Source organism: Lontra canadensis, unplaced genomic scaffold (genome assembly GCF_010015895.1).
Source record: "Lontra canadensis isolate GAN:19392208 unplaced genomic scaffold, GSC_riverotter_1.0 scaffold18, whole genome shotgun sequence".
In the NCBI taxonomy this organism is placed as follows: Eukaryota; Metazoa; Chordata; class Mammalia; order Carnivora; family Mustelidae; genus Lontra; species Lontra canadensis.
Genome location: NW_022631012.1, coordinates 7,195,708 through 7,223,293, shown reverse-complemented (window position 1 = coordinate 7,223,293; position 27,586 = coordinate 7,195,708). Strand labels below are relative to the sequence as shown.

Genomic DNA, 27,586 nt, shown 5'->3' with positions numbered 1-27,586 from the left:
ATTACCTAAGGTTTTTGCTTCATGTTCTATTTTATCTAATATAACTACTCTACTGGCTTTTAAAAATAATATTTCCTCTATTTCTCTATTTGTCTTTTATGTCGTCATTCTCCTGTTCTCTTTTTTTCTTTCAAACTTCATATGGTTTTGTTTTAGGTATAATTCAGCAGTTTTTACCTTAGCAGGACATTAAGAATCACCTGGGAAGTTTTTAAAAATACCCACTGCCTACACTTCCCACCCTCCGCCTGTACCCACGGAGATACTATGTTAGAATTGCTTTGTTGTGTTTTTTATTGTAGTAAAAGACACATAAAATTTACGATCTTAACCATTTTTAAGTACAGAGTTCAATAGTGTGAAGTACATTCACTTTGTCATGTGACTGCATCTCCAGAACTTTTTCATCTTGCAAAACTGAAACTCCGTTAAACAACTCGCCTTTTCCCCCTCCCCTCCAGCCCCTTGCAACCACCGTTTCACTGTTTTTATGAGTTTGACTCATAAAAATGGAATCTTAATCTCATGTAAGTGGTATCATACAATATTTGTCTTTTGCGATTGGCTTATTTCACTTAGCACGATGTCCTCAGAGTTGACCCATGTTGTAGCACATGACAGGATTTCCTTTTGGGGGGTCGGTGTGCAGAGAGGGGCAGAGGGAGGTGGAGAATCCTAAGTAGGGCATGGAGCCCACTGTGGGGATCAATCTTACAACCCTGAGATCATGACCTGAGCAGAAATCAAGAGTCAGATGCTTAACCGACTGAGTCATCCAGGCATTCCCAGGATTTTCTTCTTCTCTAAGGCTAAATACCATTCCACGTGGAAATATATACAACATTCCACTTAGCCACTTATTCATCCATGAATGGATGGACATTTGGGTTGCTTCCATTTCTTGGCTCTTGTGAATAATGCTGCTATGAACATGGGTGTACAGATATCTCTTCAAGATCCTGCTTCAGTTCTTTTGGATATACACCAAAAAGTGGGACTGCTGGATCATATGGTAATTCTATTTTTAATTTTTTGAGAAACTGCAAATAGTGTTTTTTAAAGCAACTGCACCATTTTACATTCTCACCAACAGTACACAGGGGTTCCAATAAACATGGATATTTTGAAAAGGTCTCCCTGCAGGAACTACTTACTTTCCTTCTTTTACTTTCCTTTTACTTTCCTTCTTTCTTCCCCACTACTGCTTTAACACAACCTAATCTTTTTTACAATCGGTTGGTAAATAAATTTTCTGTCTTAAGTTATCAGTTCATTTGCTAAAATCTATTTTCTGTTTACAGATCTTCCACTTGGGACACTTTTCCTCTTGGCAAAGTATATACCTTATTAGCTTTTGTAGAGGACTTGTTGCAAAGATATTGTCCAAAATATTTAACAACCAAGATTCTGTAGTCAAAATGAATTGACCGATCAGAATGAGGTCTTCCCACAGGGCAGAAGCAGGATTTTGGGAGAATCCCTACAGTGACACCCATTAACTCTTTAGTTATAAAATATGGATCAATCTGGGCAGGGTCCCCAGGGAAGGTTAAGATGGCAGGAGCACACCTGAGTGTTTGGGACAAAGGTATTTACTAACCAGTAAGTAAGCACTCAAGAGTGATAGTAAAGACATTATGTCCAGGGACACCTGAGTGCCTCAGTGGGTTAAGCCTCTGCCTTCAGCTCAGGTCATGATCTCAGGGTCCTGGGATCGAGCCCCACATTGGGCTCTCTGCTCAGCGGGGAGCCTGCTTCCCCCCTCTACCTGCCTGCCTCTCTGCCTAGTTGTGATCTCTGTCTGTCAAAGAAGTAAATAAATAATTAAAAAACAAAATATTACATCCTACTATAGCATGGGTAATAGTCAACCAGAACAGACACTGACCATAAGCAGCCTCTGCTCTTGCCAGTACCATTTTGGATATAAGCCCCAGTGTGCAGGTGGCTGAATTCGTGGTCTTATGCTTTACTACTTGAAAATGGTTTCATTTTTGCATATATATGGCAAGAGTTTAGCTGTGTACACATCTATGTTCCCTCAATTCCTTGAAGATACTTCTTCACTGGCTTTTTTGTGTCATCTGATGGGAAGACTTGCCTAATTGCATGTAATCTGTCTTTTATCACTGATAGTCCTTAAGATGTTCTCATTCTTGATGTTTTGAACTCACCCTGCAATGATTTGATTTTTTAATTTTTTTTGGTGTGTACAATACAGATTCAGTGTGAGGATTTCGGCTCTTTCTCTTCATTTTCTTCTTCAGAAGCCCTTGCATTATATCCTCAGCACCCCTTAATTGTTCTCTCCTATTTTTCTTTTCTTTGATCAGGAACTGGGTGAGTTCTTTTTTTTCCAATTCAGTGATTCTCTCTTTGAAACTTTCTACCCTAACATTCATTCTTTCTATTAATTTTTTAAATTTTAATGTCTGTATTTTATGTTTCTATTTGTTTCTCTTTCAGATGCATTTGTTTCTTGTTTCATTAGTGATTTTTTTGCTTTATACTCTTTTGTTCTTTTTTTTTTTTTCCTAAAGATTTTTTTTCTTTATTTAACAGAGAGAGAGAGCACAGCAGGGGAATTGGCAGGCAGGGGGACAGGGAGAAGCAGGCTTTCCATTGATCAGGGAGCCCAATGTGGGGCTCGATCCCAAGACCCTGGGATCATGACCTGAGCCCAAGGCAGATGCTTAACCGACTGAGCCACCCAGCCTCCCCTTGCTGTTCTTTCTTTCTTTCTTTTTTTTTTTCTTTAAGATTTTATTTATTTATTTGACACAGAGAGAGTGACAGAGAGAGCACAAGCAAGGGGACAGGGAGAGGAAGAAGCAGGCTCCCCACAGAGCAGAGAGCAGGACTCCAGCCTCTATCCCAGGACACTGTGATTATGACCCAAGCCAAAGGCAGACACCAAACAACTGAGCCACCCAGGAGCCCCTGTGGGGTTTCTTTTTCTTTTTCTTTTTTAAACATTTTATTTATTTATTTGACAAAGAGAGACACAGCGAGAGAGGGAACACAGCAGGGGGAGTGGGAGAGGGAGAAGCAGGCTTCCTGCTGAGCAGGGAGCCCAATGCATAGCTCAGTCCCAGGATCCTGGGATCATGACCTGAGCTGAGGCAAATGCTTAATAACTGAGCCCCCCAGGTGCCCCCCCGTGTTCTTTTTTAATAGAAAGGTTATCTTCATATACCTCTTTGATATATGAAGCAACACATTTATATTCAATTCCTTGTCAAATAATTCCTTAAAATTAGTTTTATCTAGAAAGGGGAAGTGGGACTCATACTCTTTCTTATGTTAGATATTTTAATATGGTTTTGGAATTTTGTTTTGCCAGAGGCTCATTTTTAATAAAAAACCGTTTCATCTTTTATTTATTTCCTCTTCCTCTTCTTCTCTCCATGCTCACCTCCTCCTGTCTGACTAAATTGCTTTCACCACCCAGCACCCCGGGGCCCCCATCCAGAACGGATGCACAGTGGTATTTTGGTATTCCTGACTTAACTTGGATATTATAGATGCCACCATTTCTTCTCGTCATCAGGCTTGTCTGAATTCCTACTTCCCAACATCTGTAGCTCCCTATGAATGAGACCTCTAAGCAATGTGTGAACAAACTTTTTTTTAGTCTCTGTGACAAACGGGAGCACCAGCCGTGATTTGTGTCCTCCAAGATCTGTTTTGAGTCTGTACACTTAGTCTTCACGAACCTTCAGCAGCTGAAGCCTTGGGCGCGGGGATGGAAGGCCACTTGATATCCAGCAGCAATTCTGCTTTCTTCGTGGTGGGATTTTTTTGTTTCTATTCCATGAAGGTATTTATTTTTATGCCTTTCAAACCCAATTTTATCATTTCTATTTTCCCTTTTTATATTGTATTTATTATTGCTGTGTGTTTGTAATGGGTGTGGGGAGTGCAGGTGGGAGGGGACGTTCTATCAGAGCGTGAGGCTACCGTATCACTCGACTGGACATGAGTTGTTAACTTCACTTATATTTAGTTTGCAAGGTGATCAGATATTACCTCATTCCTCTTTTGATCCCTCTTCATGCTTCTGACCTTCAAGAATGCTCCCTTCCTGATGTTGGATTAAATACTCCCTTTGTCCACTTTGTCTGAAGATTTTTCTATTTTATTTGACTCTTTAGTATATAAGTATATATGTATGTACGTATATATATAACTGTTTATTTGTAAGTAGGCTCCACCCCAGCGTGGAGCCCAACTTGGGCTTGAACTCACAGCTCTGAGATCAAGACCTGAGCTGAAATCAAGAGTTGGACACTTAACAACCCAGGCACCCCTGAATCTAGTTTTTAAATTCCACTTGGAACACATTTGAGTATAAAGCATGAGATGGGGAATTTCCTCTTAAAGAGCTAAGATTTTCTCAACACCATTTATTGAAAAACCCTTTCTTTTCTCATTATTATTCCCTAAAGTATTTTTATATAATAGGATTTATTTCTGAGCTATCTGTTCTGTTCTATTAATTTATTTCTCTAGTCACCTTCTAATAGCATTCTGCTTTAATTACTGAAGACTTTATATATATGTATATATTTTTTAAGATTTTATGTTATTTATTTGACAGAGCGCACAAGCAGGGGGAGTGACAGGCAGAGGGAGAAGGAGAAAGAGGCTCCCCACTGAGCAGGGGGTCCAGTGTGGGTATGGATCCCAGGACCCTGGGATCATGACGTGAGCCGAAGGCAGACACTCAACCAACTGAGCCACTGAGGTGCCCTGCTTTTATTTATTTTAATATCAGGCAGAACTAGTCACAGTGCATTTATTTTTTCTTTTCTCAAAATGTGTTTTAACTCTTAACCTATTTAGTTTTTCTCAATAAACTTTACTTCATTTTTCTAATTAAAAAAATCACTTGGGAATTTTAATAAGTATTTGTAATAAACAAATAAAAATTTGTATTAAATTTGAGGATAATTTACAGGAGTATGACATGCATTAATAGGTCATTCTCTAAATCTCCCATTAAAATGATTTTGAGGGGGGACTGAGTGGCTCAGTGAGTTAAAGCCTCTACCTTCAGCTCAGGTCATGATCCCAGGGTCCTGGGATTGAGCCCCACATCGAGCTCTCTGCTCAGCGGGGACCCTGCTTCCCTCTCTCTCTCTCTCTGCCTGCCTCACTGCCTACTTGTGATCTCTGTCTCTCAAGTAAATAAATAAAATCTTTTAAAAAAATGGTTTTGATTTTCTTCTTCTAAGTTATATTTATTTTTAAAGGTAATTCTAGCTTCTTAATGCTTTTTTTTTCCTTTTTCCATTGTTTTTTAGAAATAATTACTTGTGGCCCATGGGACAACTCTATCTGGTTAAATGTTTCTTATGCTGCTTGGAATTTCCATCTCTTTTTTTCTTATTAGTGAAAATATTTAAAGAACCTCTTTGGTTCTGAAAGAATTCCTTGCCTTTTTCGAAAAATTCTGTTCAAGTTTTAGTTCAAAACTTTTAAGTAAAAAAAAAGAAGAGGGGCGCCTGGGTGGCTCAGTGGGTTAAAGCCTCTGCCTTCGGCTCAGGTCATGACCTCAGAGTCCTGGGATCGAGCCCCGCATCAGGTTCTCTGCTCAGGAGGGAGCCTGCTTCTTCCTCTCTCTCTGCCTGCCTCTCTGCCTACTTGTAATTTCTGTCTGTCAAATAAATAAATGAAATCTTTAAAAAAATTTAAAAAAAAAAAGAAGAAAAGCTATTAAGTAATTTTTAGTTTTTACTTTCAAATGAGAGCATTTTGGGATTCCTGAAGTAAGAAGGACACGCGCAGGAGGCTGGAAGTGAGTTGGGATGAGATGTTGGAGATCTTAGAATGTTTGGCCTCAAGAATTTGGCATTTCTGCACTACAGGAAGTGACAATCCAAGTTCCACATTTGTCCTTAAAAACTTAACTTCCGGAACACATGAAATTCCTGTAAAGCTCGTTTTGTGCTACAGCACATAGAAGCACAATGTTATATTTGAGAATCACTATTTGTTCATTTCCTGTAAGACATGTTTGAATGTAAAATGGGAGGAAAAGCCTTGTATTTCAGTTCCTTCCTGATTTTTTTTTCCTTAAAGGGAGGGGAAAGCATTGCACAGTTATACCCCTCAGTTGAACACAAGCAAAACTCCGCATCTATGCGCCACTGTTAAACATAGTCACAGAAACAGCACTGTAACTATAAACACAGAAAACATTTTTTATTGCTAGAAAAAGCAAAGTTACAAATGGTAAAGGCTCTGTAATGTTATTTAAAACCTGAGAAATCTGTAGTTTTGGTTGTTTTCCCACCAAGCTGAAAGGACTTCTTCCCCCACCCCCTGCCCTTAAATCTTGGATTTAATTTTTCTTGGTCGAAGGCCCAATGCACCAACAGTGGTGAGTCAGAAGGGATGCCTGAAATAGTTCACGTACAAGTTATCTGTGTTCGTGTCTTATCTTTCTTGGATGACCAGGACTGTCTCTTATTCATCTATTTATTCCACAAAAGCCCAGCCAAGTTCCTATATTAAATGTTTGCTGAATTATATTAAAAAGGTTTCAACTCATCTGTCAAAACTCTGAGACAACAAATAGCATTTTGTGATGTGTATGTTGATGTGAACTTAAGGTTTTTAGCTAGAATCATAAGGCCAAAAGTAACCCAGAAACTTCCTTATCCCTTTCCTCGACTGGAAGAATTGCCCAATGAGTGCTGTCAGCTGCTGATGAAAAATCTCTGGTGAAGATATTTTTCTCAAAATATGAATAACAAAGTAAAAATATTTCCTTATAGAAAGTGATCATCATTATCTAGAAAAAAAACTGAATTACACATGAAATAGTGATATCCATCTTTCAGGGGTGAGATAGACTAAAAGATGCAGGATCACTAAGCCCCCTCTACAAAACTCTTTAAAAAATAGGTTGGCCAGTAAATAATATCCTAGCAATGTGCAAAACTAAGGAAAGCCACACATTTTGAAGAATGTCATCCTGCCGTCTATTGAGGGGATTTTAGAAGTCTTGTCACTTCTCTCCTACCCTACTCTCCACAGTCCTTGGTGGCCTCCTAGACATTCTTCATCCTTTCATCATCACCACGTATCTCCCATCAACCGCTCTCCAGTGCTGGATTGGAAAGTAGCCTAAGATATGATTCTTAAAAATAGACTTTCTTTTTCTTTTTTTCTTTTTTTAAGATTTTATTTATTTATTTGACAGACAGAGATCACAAGTAGGCAGAGAGGCAGGCAGAGAGAGAGGAGGAAGCAGGCTCCCCGCTGAGCAGGGAGCCTGACGAGGGGCTCGATCCCAGGACCCTGGGATCAGGACCTGAGCCGAAGGCAGAGGCTTTAACCCACGGAGTGACCCAGGCGCCCCTAACCCTTTTCTTTTTTTAAAGACAGGGAGTGTGAGTGGGGGGTGGGGAGGGCAGAATGGGGGAGGTGTGGGGCAGAGGGAGGACGAGAGAGAATCCTAAGCAGGCTCCACGCCCACTGCAGAGCCCAACACAGGGCTGGATCTCACAACCCTGAGATCATGACCTGAGCCAAAATCAATCAGACACTTAACCAAATAAGCCACCCACATGCCCCTCTTTTTTTCTATTTTTTAAACACAGTTGAGATCAGCCTGTATAAATTGTCACTCGTTTTCACTTTTCTGGTATTATAAATAATGCTGCAGTGGACATATATGAACATAATTCTTGACCTGTCCAACTGTACTTTTTCACTTTTGAAATTTTGCAATACCAATAGATTTAAACAGTTACAGGAAAGTTGGAAGCGCAGTTCAAAGAATTTTGTTTTCCCTAATCATTTGAGAATACGTTATCAGCCTGATACTATATCAGCCCTAAATATTTGTTTCCCTAAGAACACTCTCCTACGTGACCCTAAAATAACAACCCAAACCTAGAAAGTCACACTGATATACCACTACCGCTTAATAACACTTAGTGCTCATTCAACTCTGCCCAAATCTGCCAGTGCTGCCGTGAGAGCAGAAGCATCCAATTCAGAATCAGGTCTTACCTTGGGTGATACCTGTGTCTCTTTAGCGGCTACACACTGGAACACTGGCTCAGCCTTTTCTTAATCTCCTGGACTCGATAGTCTAGAAGAATACAACCCGTTATTTTGTAGAATGACCCTCAGTTTGGGTTTGATTGATGTTTCCTCATGATTAAACTCAAGTTTATCTTGGATTTTTGGCAAGAAGAACCCAGGACTAAGGCTGAGTTCTCGCTGGATACACCCAGGTGGTCATGATTTAACTTTGTCTCGTTACTGCTGACGTCCACTAGGATCATTTCATTAAGTAGTGTCTGCCAGGCTTCCTCACTGTAAAACTACTCTTTTCCCCTTGGTAGGTAGTAAATATTTTGTGGGATTGTCCTTTAAAAGCATACAAAGATCCCATTTCTTATTAAACTTTCCATTTATTTATTCATCCTTGTACCTTGGTGTGGATTTGCAGATTCTTGTTGTATTCATTGGGTTATAATCCACTGATACTATCATTCATGCTCAAATTGTCCTTGATTTGGCAGTTGGGGAGCCCGTTCAGCTGGCTTTCGTGTCCTTTAGCATATCCTCTTTATTCTTTGAGTATCTTTTTGTTTTCTGGTATAGCAAAATATTGTAGGCTTTCCTTGTACTTTCCTTGTACCAACCCTGGAATCAACTATTTCTCCAAGGAAATCTGACCCCCTTTAGTGGGAAATGGTATTTAAAAGCGAAGATCCGAGCACTAGATGTACTCTTTGCTATTGGCCTATCACTGGCCAACAGACAGCACAAACACACACAGGCAGACATTTACATCTAGAATTATTTCTATCCTCATCTATAAAACCATCAGTTAACCCTGATCCACCTAATTCCAATTCAATGTCTTTTCATACTGTTCTCCTGTAGGAAAAACCAGGCTTGCATGATCTTTAAAATATTTGCTTATTTGATCAGTTCCCTATATGTTACTGTCCTGGGTTGAATGGTAGGTACCACCCTCCCCCAAAAGATTTGTTCACATCGTAAGCCCTGGAGACTGTGGATGTGACTTTATTTGGAAAACGGGGCTCTGCAGATGAGATCATGTTGGATTACGAGTAAGCCCTAAATCCAAGGACCACTGTCTTTATAAAAGACACACACACGGGGAGACACACAGGGAGAAGAGGGGAAGGCCACCTAGAGACAGAGGCAGAGACTGGAGTACTGCAGCCGTAAGCCTAGAGATGCCGGTAATGGACTGAAGCTGGAAGAGGCTAGGAGGATTCTCCGCTAGAGGCTTCGGAGGTGACCGGACTCGGCATACATCTCATTTCCAGACTTCTGTCCTTCAGATCTGGGAGAGAATAGATTTCTCTCCTTTCAAGCTACCAAATATGTGGTCATGTGTTACAGCAGCCCTAGGAACCTCACAGTCCCTCTGCTGCCCCATCTCCCAGGCAAAGGCTCTCCTTTCTTGGCTTCAGCTCCAAGCCCCCCATTTTGGGCCACTTCCCACCTCCCTCCTGGATGCCCTCTTCAACCCCCACTTGAGCTAACACACCCCACTCCAGACCACCTTCTGTGTTGATGTCCTCCTCACAATGTGGCCAGATAAAATACAGGATTGTCCAGTTAAATTTGAATTTCAGATAAACTACAAATAATTCATACAAGATTTGAGACACATTTTTTTTTCTTTGCAGATTATTTTCCGCTTCTATCTTGTTACTGCCTCTCGTGTTTCAACCTTGTGTCTACTCGGGATTTTTATGAGTTTTCTGAGTAAGGACCCACGAGCGCCAACTTAGAATTTCCCACCTATTCCCAAAAGTCATTGTCTCAGCTTCAACCAATCCTTGAACTGAAAGAGAAAAAAGGGGGCGGGGGAATATTTAAAACCAGATCCAGTATATCCACTAAATATTGCAAAGAAACCAATAATCAATAATCCCTCTCAGAGTGGTTTTCCTGCCAGGTTCAGTTGCTCTCCTCTGGGATCATCAGGTGACCCCAGACCATTTCTCCAACATACACACTAGCCATCCCTCGGCGCCATGACCTTGCAGATCTGCGTTTTTCGTGTGTTCTTGGCCCATGCTGCATCACCATCCTGTGCCCGGGCATGGGCCAAACCTGGAGGCCTGGCCCCTCTCTTCTCTGCTCACTTTCTGTCACCGGCACAGCTCCGTTCCTCTTTGTACCATAGACTTGTTGCTCATGGCCCCTTCCCTTTCCACTCCCTGCTGTTTCCTGCTCATCACCCATGGAACTGTGACCCTGGACGGGTCCTTCTCTTCAGGCTGAAGCCATGTGAAGAGGCTTCCCGGGCTCTAACTTATCTACTTAGCTTTTTTGACTCGTCCATATAACTTTTACAAAATTATAGGGCCAAAATCAAAACTCAAGCAGTGTTTGGGGCTGAAATAACAAGCAAATCAGAAACTCTAACTTAGGGAAGCAGCTCCATTTCCTTCGTGCTCTCTAGTTATGTTTTTTAATTTACAGTCCAGCCAATCACCACCATAAATTAAAAGGCTATGGTTCAAGCACCCATTTCTGATCCAATATATCACAAATCCAAGTCAGCCAGTCAAGGCTTAATATGCTCGTTCCAGTGTTTATAGCCCTAGGAAGCAATAAATGACAAGGGCTATCGTGCAATAAAGCTGTTACCACACTGTGAGAAAACCCCCATCTATTAGTAGCTACACCGTAGCTACGCCAGCCTCATAAATTCAGATGCCTTTTCTATGTCGGAATAGTTTTCCATCACAAGTGAGGTACCCAGTAATATTTGTCTTTCCGAAGATTTGTCACAGTCATTTCTACCATTCCTGCACGAATCACGCCGGTTCATCTGTTATGACTTAGAACATTGTGGCCAATGGTCTACAGAAGCCAAAGTGACAAATGCACAGTTGGCTCGTGTGAAAACCCCTGTGGACTCATTTCAGGAATAACAGGGGGAAGATTTACAGTGGTAAGGCAGTGACATCTGTGGGAATTCTAGCCATGGTGGAGCTGGGACTCGGAGCAATCAGGAGAAGGTTAGATCCACCAACCGAGCTAAGAGAAAGTCTGGAGAGAAGCACTGAGTGGAAATCATGGTTGCAAAGGAAAACTTGCAGCAGATGAAGGCTTCAGGTCAGGTCTGACTTGGATGCCCCAGGTTTGCCGGGGAAACACCTGGGATCCTTCAGCACTGAGCAGCTTCTGCCGTGAAGTGTGTAGTAATGAGCCACTGAGGTGACAGGTGACAAAAATAGCTTACAAAAATCTTGATAATGTTCTACCCAGCAAGAAACAAATTTTATGTCTTTTTTTTTTAATCATTACCCTTTCTTTAAGTGTCACGCATTTGAGTAAATTGAGTATAAAAATGGGCCCTGAGGGGCGCCTGGGTGGCTCAGTGGGTTAAGCCTCTGCCTTCGGCTCAGGTCATGATCTCAGGGTCCTGGGATCGAGATCCGTATCAGTCTCTCTGCTCAGCAGCGAGCCTGCTTCCCCCTCTCTCTCTGCCTGCCTCTCTGTCTACTTGTGATCTCTCTCTCTCCGTCAAATAAATAAATAAAATCTTAAAAAAAAAAAAAAAATGGGCCCTGAAAGGGATGGAGTCCCAGAGAGCCATTGCTGAAGCAAATGCAAAATCTCTCTTTGAGGGCACTTTTATAACTCAAGGCCCATGGAACATTTAAAAAAACAATGCACCTCGCTAAAGATATGCTCACAATGAAAAATTATAGACCACATGAGGAAAGGATCCAACAGGAGGGAGTCAGGAGATAGTAAGTGGGAGAATGAGCACCCCAAGAACTTGAAATAATAGAATGATACAATAAAACAAACCAGAGATCATAAAATAAGAAAACAGAGGAAGAGATGTTATGGTAGGTTGTTAGCAAAAGAAAGATGTTAGAATACGACAGCACACATATTCCCGTAAGTCACCAATTCATGATGGATTGAAACTGAAACCAAAACATTTGAAGGTAAGCTTGAAATTTTTTGATCACTCTACTTGGGAATAGATTACCTGCAGGAATTATGGAAACTCGATTATGTGATTCTCAGAAGATTATAGTTAAAACTCCCTGATGGGTTTAGCTTATATCATAAATATAGAATGTTTTCACTGATTTTGAGCTGCTGTATGGATAAATTTTGTCCATAGGAATGTCTTCTAGTTTTTAATTTTTTTCTAATTATCAAAATAATCATCTTCATTACTTGAGACAAATTGTGAAATATGATAAGCAGAAATAAAGAGTCTCACTGAAACACTGTTCACATTTTAGCATATTTCTTTCCAGTTTGCTTCTATTCCGTGTACCCTTATGGAGCTCAACTTATACTGAAATAAAATTGTTATTCCTTTTATTTTGTAAATTCTACATTATGTCATAGGCATTTTTCCATGTTCTAAAACATGCTATTAGTATAGTTTACATGGTTGCATAATATTTTCTTAGGGATAGAGTTGCCTGGGTGGCTCAGTCAGTTAAGCATCCATCTCTTGGTTTCTGCTCAGGTCATGATCTCAGGGTTGTGAGATCGAGTCCTGTGTCAGGCTCCGTACTCATCGTGGAGACTGCTTGAGATTCTCTCTCTGCCCCTCTCCCTGCTTGCTCTCTCTTTCTCTGTCAAATAAATAAAATCTTTTTTAAAAATTTCCTCATGGATATACCATTTGTTTCATAATTCTCTTATAATTATTTATTTACGTTGCCTCCGTGTTTTCATTGTTCTAACTCTGCAATAAATACCTGTGCATAGATCTTGGCATATGGGATTGACTATGTCCTGAGGCTATATCTATGATCTTAAACCAAGGGACAATTTGGAGCACCTGGCTGGCTCAGTTGGAAGAGCACACAATCCTTGATCTCAGGGTTGTAAGTTCAAGTCCCATGTTGGGTATAGAGATAATTTTTTAAAAAGAGGGAGGGACAAGCCTTGATGTTTTACAATTTATGTTTTCAAATGTGTTTTATTTCACTTCAACAAATTCATTAAGTACCTGCTATGTGCCATATAACTTTTCTGTATACACTTATTATTGTGTTTCTTTTTCTTCTGATTGTCAGAATCATCATATGCCCTGTAGAAAATCTGACGTGCATTCATGAATACTTGTGTGTTTCTGTGTGTATGTGTGTGTGTGTGTGTCTAAAAAGGCAAGAGTAGGAAAAAGGAAGCATGAAGAAATTCAGCTACCTTCTATGTTCAGCTTTTAGGATCCAAGTCAGCAAAGAGAAAACTCTAGAAGAATTTTTGTGGGGCACTTAAAAATTTTACAAAACAAACTTCCTGATTAAATGGAAAGGTGAGTGTTGTTTTAATCTATTTGAGCCTTAGAATAGGCCTGCATTGGGGCGCCTGGGTGGCTCAGTGGGTTAAAGCCTCTGCCTTCGGCTCAGATCATGATCCCAGGGTCCTGGGATCAAGCCCCACGTCGGGCTCTCTGCTCAGCAGGGAGCCTGCTTCCCTTTCTCTCTCTCTCTGCCTGCCTCTCTACCTACTTGTGATCTCTGTCAAATAAATAAATAAATAAATAAATAGGCCTGCGTTAAATCAGCAATGTGCATCACATGACCCCTTCCCAGACTTTCTTCCTATTATAATACTAGGATTTGATGACAACTTTTGTAGCTGTTTTCAAAAACTATGTTAACTTTACAAAATGTCTATTCAACCAAAACATAACACCTCTCAGGACCAAGTCTGCAAACTCCAGCACTTCATGACCTATCTCCAATAAGAGAAGCAACAGTAACCCTTGGCAAATGAACCAAATTTACTCCACAGCAATAATCTCCCAGAAAACCTTAATTAAATAATACTAATAAATGGAACCTATTTCAAATAAGCCAAAAACTGATTCTGTCTTGGGCACATAAGTAGATATACTATTTTGTTTGTCTGTTCAGGTACTGCAATAGCAGAGAAAGAATTTAGAAGTCACAATGCTAAAATCTAGAAATAAGGGAAGGGGTTGTGGATAAAGCAGAGGAGAAATAAGGAAAGGAAATTTCTGTTGTTGTGTTCTTTGCTCCAGTGCTTGGTTCTTCTAGTACGGAGCTATGGGGGTGAGAGGGCGGTGGGTATTGTTATGCACTTGCATATGGAATAATCCTAGGGGCCATTATTCACAGTGAGCCCCGGCTGAGGCCTCAAGAATTGTAAGTCAATTTGTGATTATGTAAATGTCTATACATATATGTAAACTACAATAAACTGAGATAACTTCAGAAAGAAGAAATGAGGGGTGCCTGGGTGGCTCAAGTCAGTTAAGCATCTGCCTTCGGCTCAGGTCATGGTGCTGGGATCAAGCCCCACATTGGGCTCCCTACTCACTGGGGAGCCTGTTTCTCTCTCCTGCCTTGCCCTGCTTGCGTTCCCTCTCTCTGTGTGTCTCTCTCTGTGTCAAATAAAAAAATAAAATCTTTAAGAAAAAAAAGAAGAAAGAAGAAATGACGTGGATGATTGTGTGAAAAGACTCATTGCTGAAGAGAAAAGAAAAGGGACAGTGGTGTATATACAGTTCGGGAAAATGCAACATCTCTTTTTCAGGGGCGATACTCTTTTGCGCAGTGCACACATCTGGGCTGGCACCATGGCCAAATTTTTGAAAGGTTGCTGTCAAAAGCTGAGGCTAAGAATGTGTGTCAAGAAGTAATTTAAGAAAATAGAAGTGACTGCAGCTTAGCACTTAAGTAAGTCCTCAAACAATGTTCAATGGTAAGGAAGAGGAAACCAAAAATGAGTAACAGGAAAGCTACAGGCTGGTTTTCATTCTGCAGAAACGGTTTCGCTGGTGCTTCCTACGGCTGGCCTGTCACTTGGACCTTTCCAAGTACTGGCCTACACAAATGACTTAAAAACATGTGGAGTTGGGACCCGTGAGGATGGATTCTGACCATATGTAGTCCAACCTCGGCAAGCCCAGAACGAGTCGGACTTGCCACAAGGCTGTTGGAGGCCTGCGAGGGCTGGTTTCTGGAGACGGCAGCCTCACGTGCTCACCCTGGAAGGGACAGGGTGACACAAGGAGAGGGTGTCATCCAGTTCTCCGCTCCTGTGTGTCTAACGGACAGCACGCTATGTTTATGCAGTGTTTCTCCTACTTCAGGACCTGATTAATTGGGTTCCCACTAGGTGTTTACTTTTCCCTTGGAGTCACCATCCACCTTTAGAAACCATACCAACTTTTTCTGTGCAATAAAATGGAAAGAGAATGAGCTTGGGAGTCAGGCCAGACCAGGCTTTGAACCCTGAGCAAATGGCCTGTGCCTGACTTTTCTCATCTGAAAAATGGGAAAACAATGAGCTCCTCCAGGAAGAATAATGACCACATGAAGATCATTTGATACAGAGCCTGGCACGTAAGAGGCTCAAAGAAAATGTAATTCGTGTTGAGCAGCTGTTTAGTAAGGAAGAGGTAAAGCTTGGAGCCAGAGTTAAGGGTTTGTTATGTGACTTACAGCTTTGTGGCCTTTGGCAGGTCTCTTCAACTCTGTGCCTTAGTCTTCTCATCCCTAAAATGGGAAGAATGAGAGCACCTACTTTGTGGAGAGTCATGAGGAATGAATGAGTTAATATCTGTACAGCGCCTGGCACATCCTAAGTTCTCAATAAAAATCTCAGCCATTCACTAGAATAAGAATTAACAAATTACTTTTCCTAGCCCATGAGATTGTTGGGAGGCTTATATAAAATAACCCATGGGAGCACTTAACTAGCAAACCTTTAGCAAATCATATTAAGTACTCAATTAGAGTTACTTACTACATTGGTGATTATTACTACTACGATTATTGGTATCTCACTATATTGTATAGTTCTGCAATAGAAGGCAAACTTCTGCATTTCTTTAAAGATTATTTATTTATTTATTTGACTGAGATCAGAAGTAGGCAGAGAGAGAGAGAGAGGAGGAAGCAGGCTCCCTGCTGAGCAGAGAGTCCAATGTGGGGCTTGATCCCAGGACCCTGAGATCATGACCTGAGCTGAAGGCAGAGGCTTTAATCCACTGAGCCACCCAGGCACCCCAACTTCTGCATTTCTAACAACAATGATGTGTTACAGAGTAATTAATTAGACGCTGTCATGAGTTGGTAAAAACAGCATTTTCACATGTGGAATTGAAAAAGGTTGCAATAATAGAACTAAAGAAAATACAAAATTTATTAGCCTTTATGGAAATGTCTCATTTTACTACTTTCCAAGTCCCTATAACACAGATTTTCTGAGTTTTCAATGTTTTGCCATCTGAGTTAAAGATACATTTTTTTTTTCCTTCAACGTAATTTGAGTCAGTCCCCTGGTATTTAGCTAAATTGAACTCCGGTATTTTGGAACGGTGTTTGTTGACACAAGTATATTTGGCCTCACTGGGGAACCTAAAACTACATACAGCCAGTGTCATGATCCCTCAAACTCAAGATGACAGCAATATTATGAAGTACAAGCATGGCTAAAAAGTTTTATGCTGTCATTCTCTCCTGAACACAGAGGCACATTAGTGTCTGGGATAGCAATGGCAGTTACAAAGATCAAACTATAGTTTTATGAACATTCTTCACAGAGTACACAAGGTATTTTGCCATTTTGCTCAAGCAAAGAAGAATGAGAATCTGGTAATATCCAGCAAAACCTGTGTAACTTTCCACTCACCTTACCTGATTGTGAGATGACCACGTAGGGTGAAAATCAGCTGTCTTGCTCCCACTTCACCCCAGGGGCTTATCTGATTCTCCGTCAACCTGGAGGATGTGCATTCACACTTGAGGTTTTGTTTTGGTCTCGCTTAGATCTTTCTAGTCTAGAAAATTCCCTGACAGCTCAGTGAAATGAAAAATCTAAGAATTAAGAAACTGGCTGGCCTGGGCAGAACATTTGCGACTCTGGATCTTCTGCAACAACACTCTATTTTTCTAAGTAAAGAAGTAACATGAGGAGGCCCGTCTGGTGAATGACCAGACTTTGTCACCTTGCCTCGGTTTCAGGTTTTCATACGGCCTTTCAGAGGTCAAGAGAGGCACAGGCCACTTCCATATTAAAGCAAACCAAACCAACGCCAAACAAAAGGAAGAAGAAAAAGAAATGCCAAAATAGGGTTACAACGTTTGTGGTGTGTTTTAAATGTATCTAAGAAGTAAACAATTTCAACCCATGTGTACCCACCCCACACACATTCAGTTCAATGCAGTTATGTTATTCCCTAAATGATTAAGGGAATTATTAGAGGATTTATTAAAACTACTGTTTCATCATTCATGACAGATATGGCCCAGTAATGAGACACAGAGTTAAGTTGGGAGGAAATCATCTTCCTTCTTCAAATCCACCAATACTTCTCTGTACATATAGGTACAACCTGGAGGCACTGAGGTCCTTTGTGACTGTGAGGATCCCAGCCAGTGACCCTCCTGGTGTTCCCCTTCTTAAGCCTGGGGTGTTTGCACTTGGCACTATCCAGCTGCCTGTCTTTATAACGTCAGCTGTCATCTGTGCTCAGGTGAACACATCAGCCCAAGAGTCTGGGCTGAACTGGGACCCTTACTAATGGCATTCATTTCCCCCCACCCCCAGTTCTGTGTGTTTATTGCACTGGAGAAAGAGAATCAGATTGATCTCTTAGTTTCATGAAACAAGTAACAGTCAAAACGCAGCCTAGAACAGATTAAGTATAGGTTGATAGAGGCAGTTGGCCTTGGGGGGAGGACAGTACTGACCTTCAGCAGGAGGCAAACGTATGCACATCGTTAAAGGAAGCTACTGATGAGGGCTCCTGCCAAGATAGAAAACCCCTCAGGAGCCTAAGAAGAGTCTGGAAACTAACAAAAACTTCCTTAGAGGGGTGCACAGATCAAAGTTTGGTCCAACCCTGAGCTAGTTACTGCCCCTGTGGCCATTACGTCTGATTTGACAGAAGGCATGAGGCTTCAAATTGGGCAGAGTGGCCATGACTTCAGTCCCCTGACTGACTGATGGACATGGTCTACTTCCCTGAAATTTCACTTGCAGATCTGGGATAAGACTTCCATTTCTCCATTCCCTAGCGGAAGCCAGGCATGAGGGAATGGGAGGCAGAGAGGGGGAGAGAAGAGTAAGATGGAATTCTGGCTGGTGGCAGTTGGTGCCGGTGAGCTAGGAAGGCTTGAGTTGGGGTAGAGGAAGTTTGAGGATTGGGAACCTGGGTGTAAGCTCCAGAAAGAGGGAAAAGAAATAAGCAAGAGGAAGGGTTAACACCTTAACAGGGCGGAAGAGTCTCGGTGAATGACCCTGTGGAAAAGGACTCATGGAAAAAAGTCTGAGGCTGGTTTAAAATGATGGTTTATCCAGTTGATCAGATGGGGGATGGGATGGCCCAGTGGGATGGTGGAGGAACAGCGAGGGCTTAGGACTCGGGGGGCCAGTGTCCCTGAAGCCCCGCCCCCTGCCTCTCCCTGCAAACCTTTACCAGGCCCTGCTACATAATTTCACTGATTGATAATAGGGTTACACACTTTCTGATACATCTAGACCAGACTCCTCACAGAGCCAAGATCTTCGTTAAGATCTGTCAGGTCCAGGGGTTCTCCAGCAGTTTCCTATTTCCCAGAATACACTCTGAAGTCCTTTGTGAGGCCGGCAGGCTGCTTTAGGACCTAGTGGTACCTGCTTCTTCCTCTAACCTCATCTCCTTCCATTCTCCCCTCAGTGACCCTTCCAGAATACCTGGCTCCCTTGCTTTCCTCTAATGCGAAGCAAGCAAACTCCACTCTAGGGCCTGGGCACTCACCATTCCCTGGATCCTGCAGGATTTGAACCCTCTCGCTGCTCTCAGACCACTCTCTGCCCCTATTAGTCTGCTAGGGCTACCCTAACAAAGCCCCCAGACTGGCGACTTAAACAACAGGAATGAATTTGCTCACAGTTCCAGAGACTGGAAGTCCAAGACAGTGAGACAGGTCTGGTTTTCTCTGAGGCCCATGTGAGAAAAATCTGTTCTAGGTCCCTTTCCTTGGTTTATAGATGACTGTCCTCTCCCTGTGTCTTCACGTGATCTTCCCTCGATGTATGTCTGTGTCCAAACTTCTTCAAAGGGCACCAGTTTTGGATTAAGGCTCACCCTAATGATCTAATTTTAACTTATTACCTCTCTAAGGACATTATCTCCAAATACAGTCATAAGGACACTATAGTCATAAGGACACTATCTCTAAATGCACTCTACATACAGTGGAGGTCACAACTTCAACATATGAATGGGGTGGGGGAGGATACAGTTCAGCCCCAAACAGCTTCTAATCACAGAAGACTCCCTTACAATATCCAAAATAGTGTCCCTATTAACTGACACACATTCCTGTAAAAAGATTTTATTTATTTATTTATTTATTTGTCATACAGCGAGCACAAGCGGGGGGAGCAGCAGGCAGAGGTAGAAGAAGGCTTCCTATTGAGTAAGAATCTCAGTGCAGGGCTTGATCCCAAGACCCTGGGATCATGACCTGAGCCCTGAGCTGAAGGCAGACACTCAACCGACTGAGCCACCCAGGTGCCCCTAACTGACACACATTTATTCATTCATTTGTCAAAGGTCTTCCTCCATTTAAAGGTCAACCCTAGAGGGACAAATTCTTTATTTTGTTAACTGATGCATCTCTAGTGCCTGCCTAGTCGTTGCATGCAGAGTAGTAGGCCCTCAATAAATATTCATGAACGGGTGAATGCATATTATGAATCTATTGCAAATTACTCTGCAAAAAATCAACGACAGGAACAGATACTCACGGATACTGTTAAGAAAGTATGTTAAAAACAACTGCGTGTGTATCATCATTTTATTTTTAAATCGTATGCATATAATTTATCTTTATTAAAATAAAACTCGGAGATGCAACAAAATGTTAATGGTGGTTCTTGGTGTAGAATTTTGATTCATTTTGATTTCTCTCACTTCTGTGTATTTTCTTATTTCTCTTCAATGAATATATATTACTTTTGTACCAGGAAAAAAGTTGTTAAAATTAACAGAAGATATATTTGTTGTGACGTTTAGCTGGCCTGATTGATGTTCAGAGAAAAAAATACATCATTAATCATTTTTGTGGGGACACAGTGAATGGGCAGTTTCTCGGAGCACAGACTCCCAGAGTCGACCTGGTATGGAATCAAGTCCTCACTTTCCACTTTCTGGATCTCTCTTCTTAGGCATGTCAGTCACATGCACTGACCGCCTGTTTCTCATCTGTATAATGTGGTAACAGTGGTCCACGGAAGACCTGGGCTGTCTTTCATCCCTGACTAGAATTGGATTATTCTCATCTCAGTGATTTGGAAATTTCAAGACACCAAGGATCAGAGAGAACAGTCCAAGGGTTTGACTCTCCCTCTTTTCCCTGTCCAGAGCAGGCCAAGCAGTATCCAGATACCCCCTCCTATTGTTTCTGGGCTTAAGACCTGGCCTGAGGATAGGTAAGTGAGGCACTTGCCATAGGATCCCTATGTAAGGGGGCACAAACACTCAGTAATTAAGATAATAAATAAATAGCATGTTTTGAAAAATAAGATTATTTTAAAAATCTATATTGAACAAAATACCAACAATTTTAGTAAAGATGGGATAAGTATTGCCAATTTCCCCTTTGCCTCAGGCTCCATTATGGCTCAGTTTGTTGCTGCTTCCAACCCACAGCCTGAAGGTAGGGAACCTGCAATTATTCAAATCATTATTAATTACTGCCTAATTATAATTAATTATCCAAACGGCCCTAAGCCTCAGAATCGCCATTGTTCACTCTGATTGTTTGGCCTCTAGTCAAGCTCCTATAGGGATACCAACAGGGAAAGGTGTATTTTTCTGACCATTTCTTTCTTTCTCCTCTAAAGAGACCTAATCACAACTGCCAACTAATCAGCCTTCTTACCTCACCATAGACTCTGAGGGGCAAGCGTCTCCCTATTCTTTTATAGAAACATAAAGTGCCAGCAAAGCATGATCTCTACCCCAAAGAGAGCTAAGCAGAGTTTGCAGATGTAGCAGGCTCCTCCCCTGATATTCCTGGGGAAGGGCACACAGACCTTGGCATACTTTGCTTCAAAAATAGGCGGTAGGGGCGCCTGGGTGGCTCAGTGGGTTGAGCTTCTGCCTTCAGATCATGATGTCAGGGTCCTGGGATCGAGCCCCGAACTGGGCTCTCTGCTCAGCGGGGAACCTGCTACCTGCTGTCTCTCTCTGCCTGCCTCTCTGCCTATTTGTGATCTCTGTTTGTCAAATAAATAAAATCTTTTTTTTTTTTTTAAATAGGCAATAGCAAACAACATGCCCCTTCCACCTACTTCCCAGGAGAAGGGAAAATCCTTATGTAATGGGATCAGATGGGTCAGTGGTGCCAGGTGGAGAGTTGCCCTGAGGGGCTTTCATATCACCACATCCGGAGATTTTGGTGGCTATATTATTATATATGCATGTAAAGAACTTCCCAGTGCACGTTCGCAGGGAAATTACTAGTTAAATGTAGCAATGACAGTAACACTTAAAGTCTTCTTTTCACACGATGGTTTCATTTTACACTGGGCACTTCATTTGCTGAAACCACAGATTCTAAGTTGCTCTACCGTAGTAATCACTAGAAAAATGTGATGTTTTCAGCATGTAGATTTTAGGAGATTTCTCTGACTGCTCCTGAATTTGATTTAATGTGAATGTTATTTTCAAATGTTCAATTCAAAGCATCACAAAAAACACATAACCAATGGCAAATTTGTTTCTGAAAGCACCTGCAGAAATCCATGTTCTTTCTAACATGGATTTCTAACAAGCGGGGTAGTGGGCGGCGGGGGGGGGGGGGCACTGCCTCGAAGCCAGGTAGTGCAGAAGACTGAGATTTGGCTACAGTAAATTTACCACAATCCGCGGTAAGGTGATGATCTCCACCAACTTCATAAAGTGAAGGAGCTGGCTTTGGGGGTGGGGAGAAGAAATGTTGCTCACCATACCTCTCCCTTCCTTCCCCACATTTTAATTTTAATCGTGTTTACCAGAAAAGTGAAACCCACTGGGATTTTATATTTGTGTCCAATAAGAAGACTGAGCACTCTGCGGCCATCACACCCCGAGGGATACACAACCAGTCCCAGGTGTTCCGGCCTCGGCAGGCCAGGCCCCTGATGGAGGAATGAAGAAGCTGCCCAGATGCTCAGGCCTCAGAAGTCACGACCTGCGGAAACCCGGAGGAGTCCGGCTGACAGCCAGAACGGCGGGTCCAGACCTACACCCCCAGGTGAGCCGCCCTCCGCCGGCTCCAGTGGCCGGACTCGCTCCGGCTGAGGCCTCGGCGGTGCTGGGGCGCATGCGCAGTTCTCACCACGGCCTGCCTGCTTTCCTCACCTACACACACTCGAGAGCATTAGAAAATAGCTGTTGTTGGAAAAAATGCTATCGGGCAGCAGAAACTAGGAGCAGAGGCACAAAAGAGAATAGAGAATACCGAAAAATAAGGAATGGGTATAATCGCTCTTGAACTGTGATTGTTGGTCTTCTCAGATGCAACTTTTTCATTCATGTATCCATTCATTCAAGAGAAGTGTCTGAGACGGCTGCCAACCAGGCATTGTACTTAGCCTGGGGTTGCAAAACCTGAATAAAATAGCTCTGCCCTGGGGGGTGTGCCTATTTACTGTGGGGGGTGGGGATCAAACAAGGAAGCAGTTTTCATACAATGTGATATAAGGCTGCATCACGCAGAAGCGAACACTGCACCAAAGATGCAGAATTTTCCAGGCTTAAGGGAGTCAGAGAAGCTTGGCAGCAGGCTCTGCTGGATACAAGCCTCGGAGCATGAGTAGAGGTTGACCGAATGGCCCAGCTGGGGCAGCTCCCGTACTCTGACAGGCAGACTGGGTGTGGGCACTGGATTCGGCGGTTACCACTTCTCTCCTCAGTTTTTCTTTGCCTCTTCTCGTCCAAGCATTGACTCTATAACCAGACTACTTGTTTTTCAGAAGAGTATTCTATGTTATCTGTATAGTAAGTACAACAGAGAACACATAGCTCGTGGGATGTGGGGCATCACTCAAAGGAGCACCTTAAAGAAGCCGGGCCTGCTCTACAGAGGGGCCAAGACCCTAGCTCCTCCACTCCCCTCCCCACATGCAATCTAAGTTGTACGTTTTGTTGTTGTCATTGGTTTAAGTTCACTTTCTCTACAAACGTGTCCCTTAAGACAAATTTCTTGGTCCTTGCATCTATCCAGTCTGCCATCCTAATCCCTTCTGATGGAAAATTCTAGAGGTAGTGCAGGGTGCTCTACACGCTGTGAGGATAAAAATCGATTTGTCTCCACAATAGGGCAATAGAGTCATCATGAGGAAAAGACTGTGCCCTAAAATCTATGAGCTCTGTTTCTAGGGGACAAACTTGGTTAAGAAGACTTTAAACTTTTCCCTGCTGTCAAGTTTAATGAGACTGCTCCTCCTACAGTGTTTCTAATATCAGCTTGACTTCAGGAGGCTGCTGTCAAAAAGGCTACCAGAAGACACTGAGGGGAACACACTAAATTATTACAAGAAAAAAATTCTAACTTCAGTAAGCCAACTTGGCCAAAAATTCCATTTTAAGAGTAAAACTGGCACATCAAACACTGACACATCTTAAAAGCAACAAGATATCACACAAGTGAAATAAGTAGAAATAGTGAAGTTTGGTGGGGGGAAGGGGTTAGCATCGGCAAGATTGGGAAAAAAACAACTGCAAGCATTATTTAGTTATACTCTACCTTGCTTTTGTTTTGTTTTGTTTTTTAAGAGTGTATTTATTTATTTTTTATTTATTTAAGAGAGAGAGTGAGGGAGAGAGCACGAGCAGGGTGAGGGGCAAAGGGAGAAGCAGAATTGTTTCTGAGTAGGGAGCCAGATGTGGTGTTTGATCCTGGGACTCTGCGATCATGACCTGAGACAAAGGCAGACATTTAACTGACTGAACCATCACAGGTGCCCCATCTACTTTGCCTTGTTCTAAAGTGGATTTGGCAGTGAGTTTATTTCCAGGGAAAGTGTGCTGGGCAGCTCTTTCCGGAAACTGGTTGAGTGTAGATCACATGCCTTTATAACCTTTGGATCTGGGTTGAAAGCTGGCATCTGCTTTAGAAAACCAGGAGCCCGAACAGCTGTGGGCTAAGATTTTAGATTTCCTATAGCTCTTAGACAAAGGCAACAGGAAGCAAACAAGCCGTTAAAAGGCAAAGAAGAGAAAAGCCTCCAGGAAAGGAAAAAAAGAAAATCCAAGGCTCTTAAAACTGTAGGCCCTTCCTAGCAACTTGTCCTAGAAAGTGCCCTGATGTTTGGAGTTGTAATCACAATGGACATTCAGGGCCAGAACTGACCTGTCCAATGAACATTAACTGCCCTCGTCATATGGCAAACTAACACCTTTTAAAATTTTTTTCAGAGCGTCATTTCAAATAAATTAACATTCTCATCTCAACTGACTTCAGTGGGCAGAAAGAAACCTTCATACAACAAGAGAGAAGGTAGGAGAACAGTTCAGAAGGTGTGGAAAGAGACAGATGGAAAAGGCACTGGATAGTTTTCTTAAATACGAATGCCAGGACTATCAAATGCCCCACTTACTAAAAAGTACCAATTATAATTTTCTAAAGTTGGGAATGAGAAAAGTCAAGTTCCACATCAAATCAGATATAGTAATAATTCTTAATGTTTTTATTCACATATGTCATAGAGAATATGGTGATAAGGGTAGACTCTCTGCCCAGAAAAAGAAAATGTACATATTACTTACACACAAAATCCTATTCTATAATACTCGTCATCATAGTCAAGATGGAATCCAGTTAGTCACAACACACATGTAATACATAGTCCTAATCACCTGACTGTCATAAAATCTTTCGTGCATCTAAGCTAGTTTTATTCTATAGTTTAAGCCTCTCACCACTTTTTCTGTCCTCTTAAGAAAAGATCATTACAGAACTCCCTGTTTAAGTTTTCATATATGCTTGCAAAAGGATATGAAATTTTATCATGATCCCTTTTGCTTTAAGCTGAAACTTCTCTAAACTTCACTTGTAGATGATAGCATAGAGTGTTAGTTACCGTGCATATCCTGTTATCCCTTCTACAGTAGTTACTCAACCATTTGATTACATTTTCTGAGCCTTCATTGCAGCCATGTGTGGCCGTATGACCACGCTTTAAGTCAGTGATATGTAAGTTCTTGGCTATGCGCATCTTAATGATCTCCATTCCTTTCCTCTGCTCTGATGTCTGGAATGAAGATTCTATAGTCATTCTGGACCTTGATTTTGAGGTGTGATGGACAACACTGGCTGTTGACTCACTTATTGGAAGATAAATTTCATGAGAACAGGGACTTGTTTATTTTGATCAGAACATCTTCAGCACTTAAAAAGTGGGTGGTATGTGGTAAAGGCTTAAGTATTGAACAGGTAATGAATGGATGAAATATGAGTTTATTCCAGACCCATATAAAACACTAATCACAAAGTCCTCCCCAGGGCTCCTGGGTGGCTCACTTAAGCATCTGCCTTGGGATCAGGTCATGATCTCGGGGTCTTTGGATTAAGTCCCACATGCGGGTCCCTTCTCAGCTGGGAGACTCCTTCTCTCTCTCCCTCTACCACCCCCCCTGCTTGTGCTCTCTCACTTTCTCTCTCTCTCTCAAAAAATAAATAAAAATTTTTAAAAAAATTCTCCCCAGGGGATATTCAGGCATCAGTAGGCACATGCAGGTTCTCAGTTTCTATCACAGAATCAAACTCTTGCTTAATTCAAATTACATTGCTACTCTTTGTTTCCCTTTGCTCTGTCATTGAAGGATAGAGTTGTTGTTTTTATTTTCTCACCACAGCACATACACTCCCCAATGTCTATCACCCAGCCGCCCCATCCCTCTCACACCCTTCCCCTCCAGAAACCCTCAGTTTGTTTCCTGAGATTAAGAGTCTCTTGTGGTTTGTCTCCCTCTCTGGTTTCATCTTGTTTCATTTTTCCCTCCCTTCCCCTTTGATCCTCTGTCTTGTTTCTTAAATTCCTCCTATCAGGGAGATCATATGATAATTGTAATAGAGTCTTTTCTTAATGCTCTCCAATGTCTTTTTCAAACAAAATCTTTTAAAATCTAGTTTTATAACAATGCTTTCCAATGTTTTCTTTTTTAAAAGATTTTATTTTTATTTATTTGACAGAGAGAGACACAGCGAGAGAGGGAACACAAGCCGGGGGAGTGGGAGAGGGAGAAGCCGGCTCCCCACTGAGTGAAGAGCTCGATGTAGGGCTTGATTCCAGGACCCTGAGATCATGACCTGAGCCGAAGACAGATGCTTAACGACTGAGCCACCCACGTGCTCTGCTTTCCAATGTTTTCTTAGCAAGTGTTAAGATTCTTAGATTTTCAAAGTCATGCATATCTATTTTGATGTGTGTCTATTTCTTTTTTTAAGATTTTATTTATTTGACACAGAGAAAGAGAGATCACAAGCAGGCAGAGAGGCAGGCAGAGAGAGGGGGAAACAGGCTCTCTGCCCAACAGAGAGCCCGATGCAGGGCTTGATCCCAGGACCCTGAGATCATGACATGAGCTGAAGGCAGAGGCTCAACCCACTGAGCCACCCAGGCACCTTTGATGTGTGTCTATTGTTAAGTGCAAGCACTATTTTATAACATAATCTTAGGCATTGTCTCAAGTCTATAGGAATCATCCAAAATGGCATTTGAAGGGGCCCCCGGCTGGTGCAGTTGATTAAGCGAACAACTCTTGGTTTTGGCTGGAGTTGTGATTTCAGGATTGTGGGATCGAGCATGCATTGTGCTCTACAATCAGCACAGAGTCTGCTTGGGATTCTCTCTACCTATCCCTGTCATGTGCTCATGCACTGTCTCTAAAATGAATAAATCTTTGGGGAGCCTGGGTGGTGGCTAAGTCGGTTAAGCATCTGCCTTCAGCTCAGGTCATGATCCTGGGGTCTGGGATCAAGTCCTACATCTGACTCCCTGCTCAGTGGGGAGTCTGCTTCTCCCTCTGCCCCTCCTCATGCTCTCTCTCTCTCTCTCTCTCAAATAAGTAAAATCTTTTTAAAAAAATAAATCTTTAAAAAAAAAAACAAAACCAAAATGGCATCTCATGACATTCCTAGAACTTCAGACAATATTATTATTGTTATTATTTTAGATTTTATTTATTTATTTGACAGAGAGAGAGAGAGATCACAAGTAGGCAGAGAGGCAGGCAGGGGGTGGGGGAAAGGCTCCCCACTGAGCAAAGAGTCCTATGTGGGGGTTGATCCCAGGACCCTGAGACCATGATCCAAGCCAAAGGCAGAGGCTTAACCCGCTGAGCCACCCAGGTGCCCCTCAGACAATATTATTATTATCATGGAATGTAGTCACTGAGGATTTAACAATATGTTGTTCATGGAAACCTAAACTTTACTGAATCTTTACAATTCTACTGTGGTTTCCCACGTTTCAATTTATTGTCAATTTTTGTCCCCAAGCCGTATTTTACATCTTTTAAACAATTAAATTAAGTATTAATTATCTCTGCTTCTCTGATATTTAGATTTTTCTCTTTTTT

General features: G+C 41.9%; 1 long non-coding RNA gene across 1 annotated transcript in view; it reads left to right on the top strand.

Annotated features, from left to right (window-relative positions):
* The window catches only part of LOC116869085, a 59,471-nt gene extending 33,952 nt beyond the window's left edge, over positions 1 to 25,519 (top strand). The window contains exons 3-5 of the long non-coding RNA XR_004382957.1: positions 20,381 to 20,448; positions 22,060 to 22,256; positions 24,422 to 25,519. This is a non-coding gene — a long non-coding RNA (uncharacterized LOC116869085). The remainder of the gene's footprint in view (positions 1 to 20,380; positions 20,449 to 22,059; positions 22,257 to 24,421) is intronic.
* Positions 25,520 to 27,586: the final 2,067 nt, after the last annotated feature.